The sequence below is a fragment of the Mytilus californianus genome, unplaced genomic scaffold (assembly GCF_021869535.1).
Source record: "Mytilus californianus isolate M0D057914Y unplaced genomic scaffold, xbMytCali1.0.p SCAF_14, whole genome shotgun sequence".
In the NCBI taxonomy this organism is placed as follows: Eukaryota; Metazoa; Mollusca; class Bivalvia; order Mytilida; family Mytilidae; genus Mytilus; species Mytilus californianus.
This window is the reverse complement of record NW_026262626.1, coordinates 14,428,720-14,445,646: the sequence shown is the minus strand read 5'-3', so window position 1 is coordinate 14,445,646 and position 16,927 is coordinate 14,428,720. Positions and strand designations below refer to the sequence as shown.

General features: G+C 31.2%; 1 long non-coding RNA gene across 1 annotated transcript; it reads right to left on the bottom strand.

The window, feature by feature from the left end:
• Nucleotides 1–753: 753 nt before the first annotated feature.
• LOC127724263 (uncharacterized) lies at nt 754–15,408 on the bottom strand. The gene is made up of 3 exons (XR_007992415.1): nt 15,300–15,408; nt 1,880–1,951; nt 754–986 (listed from the first exon to the last, which is right to left on the bottom strand). It is a non-coding gene; the product is annotated as an uncharacterized LOC127724263 (long non-coding RNA).
• Between the last annotated feature and the right edge of the window lie 1,519 nt (nt 15,409–16,927).

The window sequence follows — 16,927 nt, the reverse complement described above, 5'->3', positions numbered from 1 at the left end:
AAAACCAGGTTCGACTCACCATTTGTTCTTAAAATGGCCTGCACCAAGTCCCGAATATAGCAGTTGTTATCAAATAATTCGTTTCTATGTATGTTGGCGTTTGTTTTTGTTGCACCTCAGTGTTTCTGTTGTTTCTTTGTTTGTTCTCTTATAGTTGATGTGTTTCCCTCTGTTTTAGTTTGTCACCCGGATTTGTTTTTCTCTTAATCGATTTATGACTTTTGAACAGCGGTATACTACTGTTGCCTTTTTTTTTTCGTTCAGTAACATTCACCTGGTAATCTCATAACCTATATAGGTTTTTAAAAAGTATTACTGTATGGCTCTCGGATCGAAATTCAACTGATAATTCAACTAAACTGTAATAAAAAAAATATGATTTTTACCTGACAATAGCCATCATGACCTATTGGACCATTTCGAAATATATTCTGAACAAAGTGTCTTGTCATAAATATTTAGTAACCATGACATTTGCAATTTGAAGATTTTGTAATAACCTTGTTTGTCATAAACATTTAATGTTTCCAGAAACCACTGTACCTAACGTTTGCTGTTGTTGTTGTCTCTGATACATGTATTGTTGCGTTTGCAGTTATAATTGTTGCTTTTGCATTCATTAACACAGTGATATATCATCTAATTGTATCAATCAGCAAGATCAGACCAGGTACAGGTCTTGTTATATGACATAACCAATTCAAATGCATTCAATATGTAAAACTAAATGTTTTTATTATTGTCACGGCTTTTTTTTTCTTTTTTTTTCTTATTATTATTTATACTGACATTAAGGGTTAATAATTATACCAAATGCCAACAATAACACGAGTTATAATAGCATTGTCCTTTGTCGTATCTGCTACTTTGCGCTCTACAGCAATTTTCACATCCATATTTTGACGGTGGTCGTCGGCAGTATCTTTTACAACTGCGCACCTTTACACTGATTGATGGTTGTCCTTCAACTCCATGTTCTTTCAGAACTGAAAAGTATATTTTTAACAATCATCATTCGCTTCAGGAATGGGTCAGTGTTTTTTAACAGTATTTTTTCTTCAATTTTATAGCGGTAAAAACTTAATTTGTTCACTTTACGTATTTAATATTGAAGATTTCAGATTTTTATTGGCTTTATTATTTTCAAAATCATTCAGAAATCAAAGACTTGATCAATGTTGAAATATGATAAAGACTCGTTCTTTTTTTTTATTTTTAACATGCTGACCTTTTTTTAGATATAATGTAAAACTAAATGTTATTCATGAGAGTAAACGTAATTAAATTTAATGTTTAACAACGTGCAAGAATAGGCAAGACTCTCTCTCTCTCTCTCTCTCTCTCTCTCTCTCTCTCTCTCTCTCTCTCTCTCTCTCTCTCGTATATATTGAAAAAAAACTGTGCATTAGCAATAGTTTATTTCTAAAAAGGCATTAGATTAAATCAAGAGATATTTACCAATTCCCTGTCAATGCTTATGACCTTAAAAAGGAGGTGAACTGAAATAAAACCCCTGACTTCACAAATACAGTAGGTGTTGTGGACTTTCCTGTATCACTTGAGGTTTTCTTTTAAGTATACTTTTTGAGGTTCATTTAAAATTTAATTTTTTTTATTTTTTATCTTTGTTGCCTTTTTTGTAATTGGGCATCTGTCCTTCGACGTTGACTTTGACTTTGATTTTCCATCTACATTTTCAGTTTGTCTTATTTATTTCGTAGACAAACACTAATAGTTAACATGTTAAGTTAAATCATGATTTCATGGTATGATCTTATCTGACTATATACATGATATACATGTACCTAATTAATCTTCATAATTCTGAATATAGATTTTTCGAATATATATTTTGTTATATAAAAATGCGTTTACTCACAACAGGAAAAGATCAGAAGTAAGACAAAAGATGCTCCAACAATTGATAAGTGTTTCATTTTAAATAGACGACCTGAAAATATTAAAATAATTTTACATGCCTTAAAAAAGCATAACTTACGGACAAAGTGTTCTTAGATTTACATCGTACACTATTAAATGTTAGATCCATTAGGTATTGTCGTCAAAATAATTCCCGTTAAACTGTTGTATCATTTGTTATAAAAGCCACCTGAAATTTGAACTTTTGTATAAAAATAAATCAAATTCAAGGTTAAATATAAAATGATTAAGTCGTACTAACCTTAGATATTTCTACCTACTAAAGTCAGCGTTTATGTACAAAGTACAAAGCGTTTCACTATAATTTAATGTAAATGATGTCCTTAAAATTAAAGGATGTTCCGATTGATAAATACATATCCCATACTAAAATCTTTATGTTGTCTAACATCCTATGGTGATATTATGCAATGTATTATGATTAATTGTTTCAAAATGCATCCTTTATATGTATGTAGCAGTTTATCAACATGTTAAGGACGCAGAAGTATGATGCAAAAAGAATTTCGCAAAGGTATGACGAAATCAAAAATATTCAATGTTGTTTTTCACTTTTCAAGGAATTAATATTAAACAACTAAATGAACTAGCTCAGTTTAAATTCTGCTGCGTTAATTTTTTCAGAGAGAACATACACACACCTCCAATTTCAAAACAGTGTCTGAAGTGTCTTAACTGATATTGTTTCTCTTTCAATAACAATGAGTAGAGGATACTAAACTAAACCGAACTAACTTTGAAAAAGGGAAGTCAAATATTAAGAATATTGTCAAATATTCATATACATAGACATAAAAAAAAAACGAAAGAGAATCAATGGTAAAAGATAAGTGCTGTCGAAACCAGGCAAACAGTCAACACACACACACACACATCCACACACAGAGAGAGAAAAAACATAAATGCAAGCAAACTACCATAATCACCTTCTCTAATTCTGCAATCGATTACAATCCCATGACAAAGAGTCTTTGGGTAACCTTTAATTTGCAGAGATACTAGTATTACAGGTATACAACGAAGTTACCTTTTCCGGTCCAATCATGAAATTGGACGTTCATTACCTTTCTAAAATGTTTTTTTACTTAAACAAAACTAACTTAGCAGATATTTTTTTCTGAAACAAAATTATAGATCCAAGACTTTGTTCAAACTGTTGTTTGCTCTCGTTTACTTGAAAAAAGTTTGAAAATGGAAAATTGAAGTTGTTATTACATTTTTATAATAATATACTTTCGTATTAGTGTGGCCTTGTTTGTGTATAAACAGATACGTGCATATGCAAGGAAACATTGTCACAAGATTAAACATCCTGTTCTGATTTATAAATTACCATATGGTGTTTACAAAAGAAAAAAAAAGTCCCGGATACAAATTTTTCAGAAAGAAAATCCTGGTCATTTAAGGGAATACTCTTATGAATTCAGGCGCAGGTCTTTGTAAAATCCATCTGACTTGTCAAGGTAAGCGTAACAAAGGTTAATATATCTAAACTATTTGTTTAATTGAATTATTTGCGTTTTACATACAATGTTTGTTATAGTATTCAAAGGTTTCAATTTCAATTTCATGACAGCTAAAAACACTATTACACTTCTTTGGGAAAAAATGTAATACATGCTATAACTGCGGTAAAACCTTAGGTAGCAGCTCTGTAGGATCAGAATTTCAGCGACATTACATCTGTCGTAAGTTTTGTTTCAACTATCGCACCCTTAAGAAAAACGTGTCTTTATTGTTTCTTTGAGCGCAATATGTTTTGAATAATTTCGATATACAGGTTCAAATCAACAGCCTTAAGATAGAAATAAAATACATTTGTTAGAATTAAAAGAAAAACGAACGAGGTTAAATTTAGCTTTTTTTTTAGGAAGTTGCGTATTTTGCATTTCAATTTATAAAACCGAATATAGTTCACACTCCCAGCACTTCACCAGACGAAACAGACCGCCTAAAGACGAGGCATCGTGATTTGTTTCTTGAAAAGCAGACACGATAGTGAAATGGAAATTCGCAGTAAAAGCAGCACTATACTATTGATGAACACTCTTCTATGCCAACTTTTTTTTGAAATATTCGATACTCGTATCATCGACAAATTAATTGTAGTTTTATTTCGTATCAAAAGATCACCACGGTAATAAAAACTACAATTTAAATACAATTTTCAACTACTTTAATATCGTTAGGTATAAAAATTTATAATTTTAAAATGATATAAAACCAGTAGAAGAGAGGTATTTTTCAATTAGAAATAGAGAACAACAACACTAACAAATATCTTGAATTCAGCATACGGTCTACCAAAATAAACAAAATTTGTGAATAAATACAGACATTTGCAAAGTTAAAAAAAAACCAAACTATTAGATACAATTAGAAAGACATTCTTTTTAATAACAGACTTGATTTTACAAATCTCAATGAAACAGTTTTAATATCGATCAGTGGAAATAATAAAAGTACCTGTAAGAACAAGAATCTATAAACATAAATCTTTCAGAATAGAGGCATATTTAGAAACAAAACATAAGACTTACAGTACAATGAAATCCCTTACCAGAAATACGATATAATGTTTTAAAAACATGTTTGCAACTATTGAAAACAAACAAAAACATATATGGTACATATGTCACTGCCCCAAACGTTGCCTTCCCCCAAACGTGTTCGATACCCCAAAACGTGTTCGATACCCCAAACGTGTTCAATACCCCCAAACGTGTCTATTTCGCCTTAACGTGTCCTTTAAATCGTAAATTGGCCAAACAAGTCCTATTGTATATCCCTCAAACATGTCCGATAATTGTTTTTCGCCGTTGTCCACTTTAAAACGCCAGAAAGTCTCAAACTTCTAGCGTTTATATGTCCTCAGTGGCGTCAATAACGTTTACGACAATTCACATGGGGGACACAATTCAAGATGTTGGGTTTTCAGATTATAGTTTTGAATTTTAAAAAGAGGTAAGTCACACTTCAACTGTAGTTTGTTCAACGCACCAGTTGTTAATATTTAGCATGATGTAACACATACATTAACTCTTAGTTGTTTATTGTTTAAAGTCCAGCGGCAAATACATGTCACGGATATGTAAAGCGAAAATAAGAGTTGCAATCAATTCGTTTTGTACAGTTAAATTCATCGTTTAGTAAGTTAATTTTTTGTACTAATATATCCCGGTAATGCCTAATTATCTAAATAGTATATGAGAGCATAGCATCGCACGGCCTACTTCTGACAGAAGTGTTGTCTGGGCTTTAAAAGAGTTACTGTCCGTTTTTTACAACAACAACACAAAATTAAGGTTCCTGTAATGATATCAATTTGATTTGTATTTATTCACATCTTATTTCAACTAAAGGCGTTCATTGACTTTACTTGGTGTAATAACAGTACTTTTATTGCTGACGAATGTGAAATATTGATTAATGTAATTTGTTCTCTTTTGTTTCTACAGAGTTGTTTGGTTTTTGTCTGATTTAGCATATCGACCATTTCATTTTTTTTCATTTTTTGTTTACGTGCTCCTCCAGTTGTATTTCTTTATTTTAAAAAGACAGAAACGCGACATGGCTTTAAAATGGCCGCTTCTTCAAATATACTTCGAAACTTATTGGAAAGGCGAAACCTCTTCTTGTTATTTACACTTTGAGCAAATGTGTGTTTCAAGTAAAAGGTTCAATTTTGGCAAATTATGGCCTTAAATTGCAACTTTATGAAATATACAATACCCGAAATTGGTTCTTAAATGGGTATTTTTCAAAAGTCTTAATGCTAAACAATCTATCTATAAAGGCTTTAAAGTCGGTACATTTTGAAAATTGTTTGACAAATTTTCGGAACTTAAAGAATTAGGAAAACCTTGGACGCAACCTACATGTACTATCAAAAAATGTTTATATACATATATAGTGTACATGTCTTTGTTGCTACGAAATAAAACTCATAGAGAAATACTGTTTCACAGAATATGTTCAGAGATTCTTTAGATAAATAGTTTAACCTTTGGAGAAACGTTTTTCTTTTTGTTTATGTATGCAAAAAGAGACGTGATCCTACAGGTTTTCTTTTCTCTTTTAAATTTGAATAACTTGCAACATAAGTTCAAAGAAAATCAAAAATCAATTAAAAAGAATTTATTGGCACAATTTGATTTAAAATGAAATTACAATTCAGGATTGGATTGAAGAATGACTATCAACAACACAAACACATCTTAAATGAACAAATGTATACTTGTTGACAGATAAGGAAATCTTTTCAAAACAAGCCAGTTCATATATGTGACCAGCCATGTGATTTTCATGCTTATGGAGGCACCAGGGTCAAAATAATTTATTTACATTTTTATGAAGTATACATAGATTCAAAACACTCTGACAAGTTATTTTGCTAGGTTCTGCAAAATAACAGAATTATGGTCATTTTTGTTACTTTAGATTTTATTAAAAATTTTCCTTTTTTTTCAATTTTTCACATGTATCATGTGTATGTTCTTCTATTATAGCTATCTCTGAAACTTGTCATATTGTTTTTTTTGTTTTTCGGGGGTTTTTTTTGTGTTTTTTTTTGTGTTTTTTTTTTTTGACAAAACAACTAGAGAATTATCTTTCGTCTATATCAATCATTCGGTTGCCATAACAAACAATGTACCGGAACATTTTTCTTTCTCTTAAGGAGAACTACATTAATGCTAAAAAAAGATGAATAGCAAGATATTTTCCCTCACAATGTGAACAATGAGATTTACTCCAAAAACTTGGTGTTCATGCTGCAAAATGTATAGGTAATAAGTTAGAGAAAAATATAACCACTGCACTTTGAAATGCCTAAAATTATCTTAGGTTTATGTTCATGCCCCTTTCAGAATTAATTTTAGTTCAGAGCAATGCAATGAAATCTAAAAGATAAATTGTGTGAATCAAGAACGCGATTCTAATCGGGATTTTTACCTAAATTATTAATTTGACGTAAAAAAAACTACTTGTCCTGTATATCTAAATATAATTCGATTTAAAGGGCTTGACCATAAATTTGCGTTATCAGAGGAAGACCAGCAATAGTTCATTAGCGGGTCAAAGCAGACGCGCATGTCTTAATTTATTACACTACATATAAATAAACTGCTCTTGCACTTCTCATCACAAATTTTTGCAAACGCAATCTTCAAGGATTTATATTGATTTAAGGTCAGATTATTTAGTTAATTTATTATATGCATGATTACTTGATATTTAATTTTATTTGTTTATACTTATTATATGCCTATATAACGAATTATGATGTTTAATTTAATTCAATTTTTAGTTTCATTCACATTATTGCTTTGTCTTTTATTGAGACATCTAATGTTGATGCTATCTATGCTAATTACATTTTGTTATGAAGATTATTCTTGTAGTTTCCTATTATCAGGTATGTAATTTATACTAAATTTTCGATGCGCGCTGGAAGTCATCTAATGTCGCTAGACAATAACATTACCCATGGTACACCTAATTGTTATTTGATGTTGTGAATTATTTCAGTAAATTATATTTAATTAGGCTTCTGTTAAGAAATATTTTGTAAATGCTTTAAATTGACATTTGATTAATTGATTTATTATCAATTCTTTTCCGTCAAAGAGATTGCGTTGTTTATTTCATGTTTACTTTTATATTCAGCAATGTTTAGTTATACATATATTTTAAAATTTACAACTATTATTATTTTCATTTATACTGTGTTCATTTATTGGAAGGTTAGTGATGCCTAGGGGAAAAACTGTCGCGAGGGGAAAATGATTTAAAATAAGGAGACCAACCCGTGTTACTGAAAATGACAGGACAGCTGCACCGTCCCAAACAGAACATGATGTAATGCTGCCCCGGATGCAAATTCCAACATCTAAAGCATCAGGACCATCTACCATGACTACCAGTTCAGTGGATTTGCCGAATAATGAGAGTCCGTAATGCCTGTGTATTCACAAAACATCAATGAACAAGGTGCATTTCAAAATTTTGAATCTAATGTCAATTCTGTACATGAAATTTCCAGCATCAGCAATGATTTGGGTAATAATGTTTCGAGCAATATCAGACAAAAAATCTTAAATTGTGAATATATTGATCTGGGTTGTTTATTGTCAAACCCAGTACCTATTGATGATAATTCTAATAATTTATAATAAAAGATGGTGTTCTACAATCTAAACCAAAACCAAAACCAACAGTAAAGATTAATAGTATAAGTCAGTGAACTGATGCATTTCTGATTTTCATTGATATTTATTTGTCAAGTTATTTGGGAGAGGTAAGAGGACTTCTCAAATACATGAGTAACATACGACTTGGAGCTAGTAGGGTTCCCAGTTTAGGCTGGAAGAGGTAAGACGAGCAATTCCGTTTAAAAGAAATAAGAATGCCGTCTTGTAACTGGAGAACAGTTGATTTAGAGCTTTGGTTACTCTTCATGTCATGTATGATGATAACACACAAAATAACCAAAACCATGTAACTAATGTGTATAAATATTATGATTATAACAATGGCTCCTGTACTAGGCCTAACTGTCATTATTCACATAGTTGTTTACGTTGTACAGGTATTCACCCATCGGTAAACTGTACACGATTTTTTGGTGCTCAGACAAATTTTAATTTTAGGCGTGGTTCTAGATTCGCTGCTGAACAACAAAATAACAGTTCGCAACGAGGCTCGAGTGCTAATACAAGGGCAGCTGTCAGATCAGATTCCAGCGACCAGCTTTTCACGGTTCATTCAATCGCTAATACACCAATTAAATTTGATGTTCTTTGCAAGTTTTTTTGAAAATTATAGTAATAAAATAGTCGCTTCAGAATTATATTTTGGATTTTTGAAAGGTTTTCGTCTAATTTATACTGAACCTAGGATGACTACTGATTGTAGAAATCTAGTTTCTGTGTTTGGCAATGAAGTTGAAGTTGCAAACAATTATTGAAAGACATTAATTTGGGTAGAATAGCTGGCCCCTTTAACAATATACTTCTATTTATTCTAAGATTGTCTCAGATTGGCTTTTGTCTTAAAAAGGAAGGTTCTTGGAGGCTTATACAGCATTTATCGTTTCCACACGGTTTAAGCGTAAATGATTATATTGATAAAGGCTTGTGTTCTGTGACTTATACGCCGTTTGACCACACACTAGATATGGTGGGTGACCAATGAAAGTTCGCCCTAATTGGAAAAAAAAATATCAGCTCGGCATTTAGGTTTTTACCAGTAAACCCGGATGATTTCGAGTTATTGGGTTTCAAATTTTTGGACTTTTACTTCGTGGACCGCTGTTTGCCTCAAGGGTGTCGTCTCTCTTGTGCAACATTTGAGAAATTCTCAACATTTCTAGAATGTATCTTTAAGGACAAAACGGGCCCGGGGGCTGATTCAATCTGCCTTAACCTGATGAGTGAATTTGATTGTTTATGTGATCACTTAGGAGTTCCTTTGGCACATGACAAGACCGTCAGTCTAACTCATGTTCTTACTTTTTTGGGGCTTGAAATTAATACAATTGAAAAGAGAAATTGCTGAAATTGAAAACAATAATTTCAAACTTTTTAGGCAAAAAAAGAACAATATTACATGTTCTCCAGTCTTTTACAGGCATTTTGGATTTTTTGTTCGAGAGTGATCCCTCAGGGTAGGGCATTCCACAGACGTTTTGATGATGCAATGTCAGGAATATCAAATCCCTGGCACCATATAAGGCTCACTGCGTCAATGAAGGAAGACATAAGGCTGTGGTCGTTATTTTTAGATTGTTTTAATGGCAAGTTTTATTTTCCCGATTCCGATTGGATATCAAATGTTGATATGGATCAAACTTCCTCAAGTCAAGAAAAAATGAAATTTTTTTTTTCCGCATAGTATAATTCGACATTCAATAACAGGGGCCCCGATTTTTAAATCAACGTTTTCTCATTATGACGTTTACCGCCATAAGCCTATAAATGTCATGGCGGTTCACATATATAGTAAGTATTATACTGAAGTAACATTATCGATAATTTTATATTCGTATTTATTACGTACATATACTACGACTACTTTATAAATCTGTGTCTAGGTGAAAAGTAACAGCAGATGGAATATACAATAATTAAGTGTTTATCGTCTTCCATTATACATATGACGATTACATCTAGCTTGATGGCACAAGACAAAAACGAATTTTACAATATTTTACATTCTGTCAAGAAAATCATTTTACAGATAAAAATTATTAAGGTTGTATACTTTGAACTAATAAAAATACTAACAAACTTAAGAAATTTCATGCAATATAATGCGTTTGAATATTAAAAGAAACGAAATATAAAGAATGTATTCTTCCAGAGAAACAACAAATTTTACTTTTTGGTGAAAAAGACTATAAATGTATATAATAAAATTAATATAATGGAAATAAATAGACGAAAAATGTGCATGTTTCACTTTCAATTTCGATTCTCGATAATCGCTCCACAGGATGTAACATGATTTTGATATGGTATTGCTTTAATTATCTGTGTGTTAATGATTAGAAAATACAAAAAGGTCGTTGAAAATTTTTTTTTCAGTAGAAATTAATTTGCCTCAATATATTAGGCTTCAAAATATCAGCTTATTTTAAAACAGAAATAATAGATATTCAATTAACAAAGCTATTAAAAGTACAGAATGCATATTTTTCACCGCTTTTTACGTACTTTTTTACATGTATAAATTAATGCTATTCATATATATGTTGTTTTCTATATTCAGAAGCCATCAAAAGTGTTCGAGATAAAAACAAAAGTTAGCAACACTCAAAATTAAACGATTGATATTTACACACGCACCCTAATTTTTGTCGCATTGCACAATACCCTCCCCTTCCCTCCATCCCCCCTCCCCGATCCCCACACCGCACACACAAACTATAAATTCGTACTGTAAACATTCAGCAAATACTATAAATATATGCCCTCTACTGAAATGAATTCTCTACAATTTTTGTTCATTCCAATCAAAAACCTTAGTGTAATGTCGGCACAGTAATTGTAATAATACTCCATATCCAGACAGACAACATAGTGTTCACAGATAAAAAAAGAGAAAAAAAACATACCGACAATATCGACGCCGGTCAATTAACTGAATGCTGATTATATCTTCAATTTGAGACCAATAGTTATGGTTCTTTGTTTTTTTCAAATACGGAAATTAACAAATAGATAATCATATGTTAGATACAGAGACCAACAATATCAAATGTTGTGGATGCTAAATAAAATATGACGATAAATGACACATATTTAAAGAAAACGCAGCAAAATGTGCCAATCACCCGCCCCGACAGTCATTTGTGACTGCCTTGGTCAATTTGCATGATTTGGCGCATTTCTCTGCGTTTCCTTCAAATGTGTGTAATTTTGCATCATATTTCATTTAGCACCCAAAACATTTGATAATGTGGGTATCTGTATCCCAGGACCAACCACATAAACATTTACGGAACTCTGTATCCCAGGATTCATTTAATTGGATGCTTAATTTTTGTAAATCATTAGTTATCTAGTTATCTTTTGTGTAGTTTGCCAATATGAAAGGAGACAACGTTCATTTAATTATCTATTTACCACATATATATATATATAGGGCATGTATTATATTTGCCTTCAGGTTTATATGATCCATTCATCCTTTTTGGACTCTTCAAAATTCAAGAGTCTATCCTAAATTGAGGTAAATTTTATGGCCTTCCAAATACCGTTTCGATTCCTAACATCACTGAAGAGACATTAATTGTCGAAATCCGGATATGTTGTACAAATTTTTGCACCTCATGTTTGCAGTATACCATCTTTTCCGCAAGTTTATTGTTTTCTGTTTGGTATTAAATTAATAAAAAAGATCCATTTTGTTACATCCTGTGATCCGTTTATTTTGCAATTGCCAATGGCAGTCAGCAGGGTTTAAGAACATCCGTTGTTCGACCTGTTAGTCAAATGCGTTTTGTTTAAATATACCTTTTCACTTTTTTGGTCATTTGGATAATGTTGTATAATATAATATTTATATACACGTCTAAATATGTGACAACTTTATGGCATTTTCCATTGGATAACACATGGCTAACCGGGGCTTACACTATAATATATATATAATTCGTCTCGAACAATATATGTATATCTTACAATTGACATTCAAAAGTTTCCATCAATATGTGACGCTTCAACGATTCTGATCTCACCGTCAATACAAATCCATGTAGTCTTACATAAGCTGTTATGTCGTACGTATCGTGTGTCACTAATAACTTATGAGAAAACGTATTAAATCTTAGAAATGATAAAGAAAACAAACAATCCCCATGTTTTAAATTAATAACAAGAGTAATCGTTATTTAAAAGAAGAATTGTGATAATTTTTCTTCTTAAGCTACTCGAGTTATATGAGTATGTATGACGTCGTGAGCCTACATTAAAGAAGTCGCCTAGGAAAACAGCGATATAAATCATAAGACGATGTTTTTCGGGTACATCTCATTTCAGGGCTATCGACTTTCGATGACATCTCATCTCAGGGCTATCGACTTTCGATGAAATTGTAGCTCAGAAACACCCTCTTGTTTAAAAAAACTATCGTTAATCTATGAATATCTACATTTTGGAAATATTTTATATGGACTGAAAACAAATATTATGAGAATTTGTTCATTATATTTTAATTATATTTTCGATTTTCTCCTAATCTTATATGATATTTGTTTCTACCCAAAAATACAACTGATATTTGAATTCTGAAATACAAAGAGTTGATGTTTTCCAGCTAAAATACAACTAATATTTGAATTCTGACATATATGGTATTGGTGGTTTGTTAGCAGTTAAAGTGAAATAACACGAGTTTCCTGTAATTGTAATGTTAATGAAATTATTGAATCAATGAATTCATATATACTAAGCCAAGTCCTGTATGCACGTTGTTTTTTGTATTTATTACGTAACGTATTGTTGACAAATAAAATTCCATATGTTGATTGATAAACGCAAGCAAATTAACTTTCGAGTTTGTTTCCGATGTTTACCGGGTAGTGACATTGTTAAACAATCAAAACAGAGCAAGTGTTCACGTGACAAATACGTGAATTGATAGAATAGAGCCATGATATTTATATTTTCCATGCGTTCTCATTTGTTAATTAAAATAATCCTTAATAGTTGTTAAATGATTTGTTGTATTACATTTTTTTCTTAAAATTAAGAATCAGTAATTTTAAAGTACCTACCAGTGCACGTTTGTTTACATTATATAGGTCCTGTGGCTTTTCTTGGTGAATTTTGGTTTGTGTTCACCACGCCTAGCGATTCCGCAGAAAATATAACTGAATTTTGGTCAAAATAGAAATGTGTACTAAGACGAAACATTACTCCGAAAGCTTTCCAGCAGTTAGATATATAAATGATATAACAACCAATCATTTATAGCCAGCGATTTTATATCCATTTCATATAAATAAGAAGATGTGGCATGAGTGCCAATGAGACAACTCTTCATCCAAGTCACAATGTATAAAAAGTTACCAATTATAGGTCAAAGTACGGCCTTCAACACGGAGCCTTGGCTTACACCGAACAGCAAGCTATAAAGGCCCAAAATGACTAGTGTAAAACAATTCAAACAGGAAAACCAACGGTCTAATCTATATAAAAAAACAAGAAACGAGAAACACATATGAACCACACCAACAAACGACAACCACTGAACAACAGGCTCCTAACTTAGGACAGGTGCATAAAAATGCAGGGGGTTTAAACGTTTTAACAAAAGCCAAACTTCACGCTTACATGAGACAGTAGTGTAACATTACAACATAAAAAAAGACACACTATAAAATATCAATTGAAATAGCTTAACTCGATCAATAAGACATTTAAACAAAAACGAGTAAACATACACTGAACGAATAAGTTTGACCTATGACACAATATAAATACAATATGAACACGAATGTGCCTAAGTAACATAAACGTTACAGGTAGTTATTAAAAAGATGTAGCAAGAGTGCCAGAAAGACAACTCTTACCTGGGACAAAATGACGTTAAATAAAACAACGTACACTGGTAAACTTAAATATGATAATTCTGTTGTTAGGAGTACGGAAGTAAACATTGTTCAGAGTACGAGTACAGAGGTGAAAATGTATCGTCACACTAATTACTTAGCAAAGGTGGTACCTATTGAAAATAGTGAGACGAGATATAACGCATAATAAGTAAACATAGAATTACAGAAATGCATTACAAATTGTGTCAACATGTCAAATTAACACAAAAGTACGTGACCTGTTGACACAATTTATAATGCATTTGTGTAATTCTATGTTTACTTATTATGTTGTATATCTCGTCTTATTATTTTTAAACGTATTGAATTAAGCATTTAAAAAGCAAGCTGAAAGCATAAAACGGAAATATATTTTATTACTTGCAGAATCTTTTGTTTATTCATATCATTAATGTCGCTTTGAGTATGTGACAATGCCGCGCTACTTATAGTATCATATAAGAGGACATAACAATTAATTGACTAAAATTCAAAGATGAAAATATTTACCAAAGTTTCTGAAACAGGCATCAGCTGTAAAATTCCTGTCCACCGATATGACCAAAACTCTTATATTGTATTTATAAAATACTAAAACGTATATCTAAATTACAAAAAGTCAAAAAGAAACAATTAACAATTCATGGGCTCTCTATAATGAATCAACATTTCTGACGTATTTTAAACCAGACGCTACCTTATTATCAATCGAGATGAGCTCTGAAAACTAGCAACGGTCATATCACCCGATATAAAAGTTCATCAATATGAATATAAAATGAAAATAAATAGCGAGCAGTTTAATCAGATTTTTCTAGGTTTACCTGATTTATTGTTGTAGGTTAAAAATAGAAGTAAATTATCGTTTTACATGAATAAGAATGATTTTTGTAGGCCGGATCAGTCAATTGATATTCATGGTGGCTCCCATATTCCACTTTTCAATGTTGACATGTTTTTCATTTGAATGCATAAACCACATTATGGACACATTCGGACCATCTACAATAAAGGTAAAATTAAAAGGTTCCATGAATACAGATTTAAATGAGTTGAATTATTGACTTGCAAGCCAATAATATATCATCGATGTTTTTCAAGATTATTTTGACAAAATTGCACCAAATTTACTGCATATAGCAGAATAGTATTTCTATAATCCGCATTATAAATGTATGAAGAAAAAAAATCATATGCCAAGCTGTTTGTTTTATTTGTATCTAATTTCCCTTTAATGAAATATTAGAATATGTGTACTCACCAAGAAATAGACAGGCGATAACAATAATGAGGTTTATCAAATGAAGTTTACTTTGCAAATGACTACAAACGCGCGAAACATACCAAAGAAATGAGACATTGTTTCCAGATGAGGTACAATACAGGTTTATTACTTGATTTCACAAAGATCGAAATAATGGAAACCCCTTAACAGTCCTCAAGCTATTTGAGATCACAAAAATCTGTCGCGTGATTTTTACTTGTATAAGCGCTTATTGAAATGACTGGTTAATCATTATTACGTAAGAAAATTTTAAGAAATATGTTCAGCTGTGACGTTCTTTAATTGTCAAAGGCATTATTTAAAAAAACAAATCCGTCTTTGTGAATAAACATGAACACTTAATAGTTATTTACAACATAAAAAGTTTTACTTACACAAATCTGTGCATGTTAATAAAATAGAGATATTCATTTCTTTAATCATTTTGTCATTAAAATATTTAATTTATCCTTTGACGATAATTTTGTTTTGTAAATTGTATAAGTTAGTTAAGGAGAAGTGATGCTCAAAAGTTACCCTATAACATATATCCCACCCGATATTATCATTCTATTTCTGAAGCAATGTTTCCAAACCGTTGATCTGCCGTAGACATACAGAATGACAGCATTTCATCATGATCAGCCATGGATTTGGCTAATTTGTAACTGGTTCTTGATAAAAGTGTTCATATGACATGTAAGGCGATTGACATCTTTAACTGTGGCAGTTCCAAATACAATTTTTGAAATGGAACCATTATAACTACAGCTTTGTATCTTTGATTCAATATGTAGATTATCTCTTGGAACAAGTTGGTGAATGGTATCAATATTGTTATTTTACATTTGATGATATATGTGCCCGTACTGCAGATAGTGTGGATATCTCATGATTGAGAATATTACAATGTCATATTGTCTGATCCATTCTCGTCATAATGGAAATAATTCCAAAAATATAGCAAGTCTTATTATTATGTAATGCATTATGATTAATGGTGTCAAAATGCATCCTTTTATATCTATGTAGCTGTTTATAAATATGTTAAATATGAAGAAGACATAGAAGTATGATGTCAAAGTATTACGCAAAAGTATGACGAAAACAAATTACTCAATATTGTTGTTCAATTTTCCAGGAATTAAAATTAAACAACTAAATGAACTAGTTCAGTCTTAATTCTGCTGCGCTAGATTTTTTTAAAGAGAACATACACAAACCTTCAATTTCAAAACAATATCAGAAGGGAGTAAGGTACCTAGAATTATGTTGTTTCCCTTTCAGAAACAATGAGTAGAGGATACTTAACTACACCGATCTTACTTTTTTAATGGGAAATTAAATATTGAGAATTTTGTTAAATATACAAGTCATAAACAACACCGAAAGAGAAAAAATGTTTAAAGATAAGTGCTGTTGAAACCAGTCGTAGGCAATCAACGCTGTTCCTTTACTGAAACTGGATGTTCATTACCTTTCTGAAATGTTGTTTACTTAAGCAAACTCGGTACAATTTTCTCAGAAACAACATTATAGATCCTAGACTTAATTCAAATTGTTGTTTGCTTTCATCCACTTGAAAGGTAATAAATTGAAAATTAAAAATTAAAGTTGTTACTATG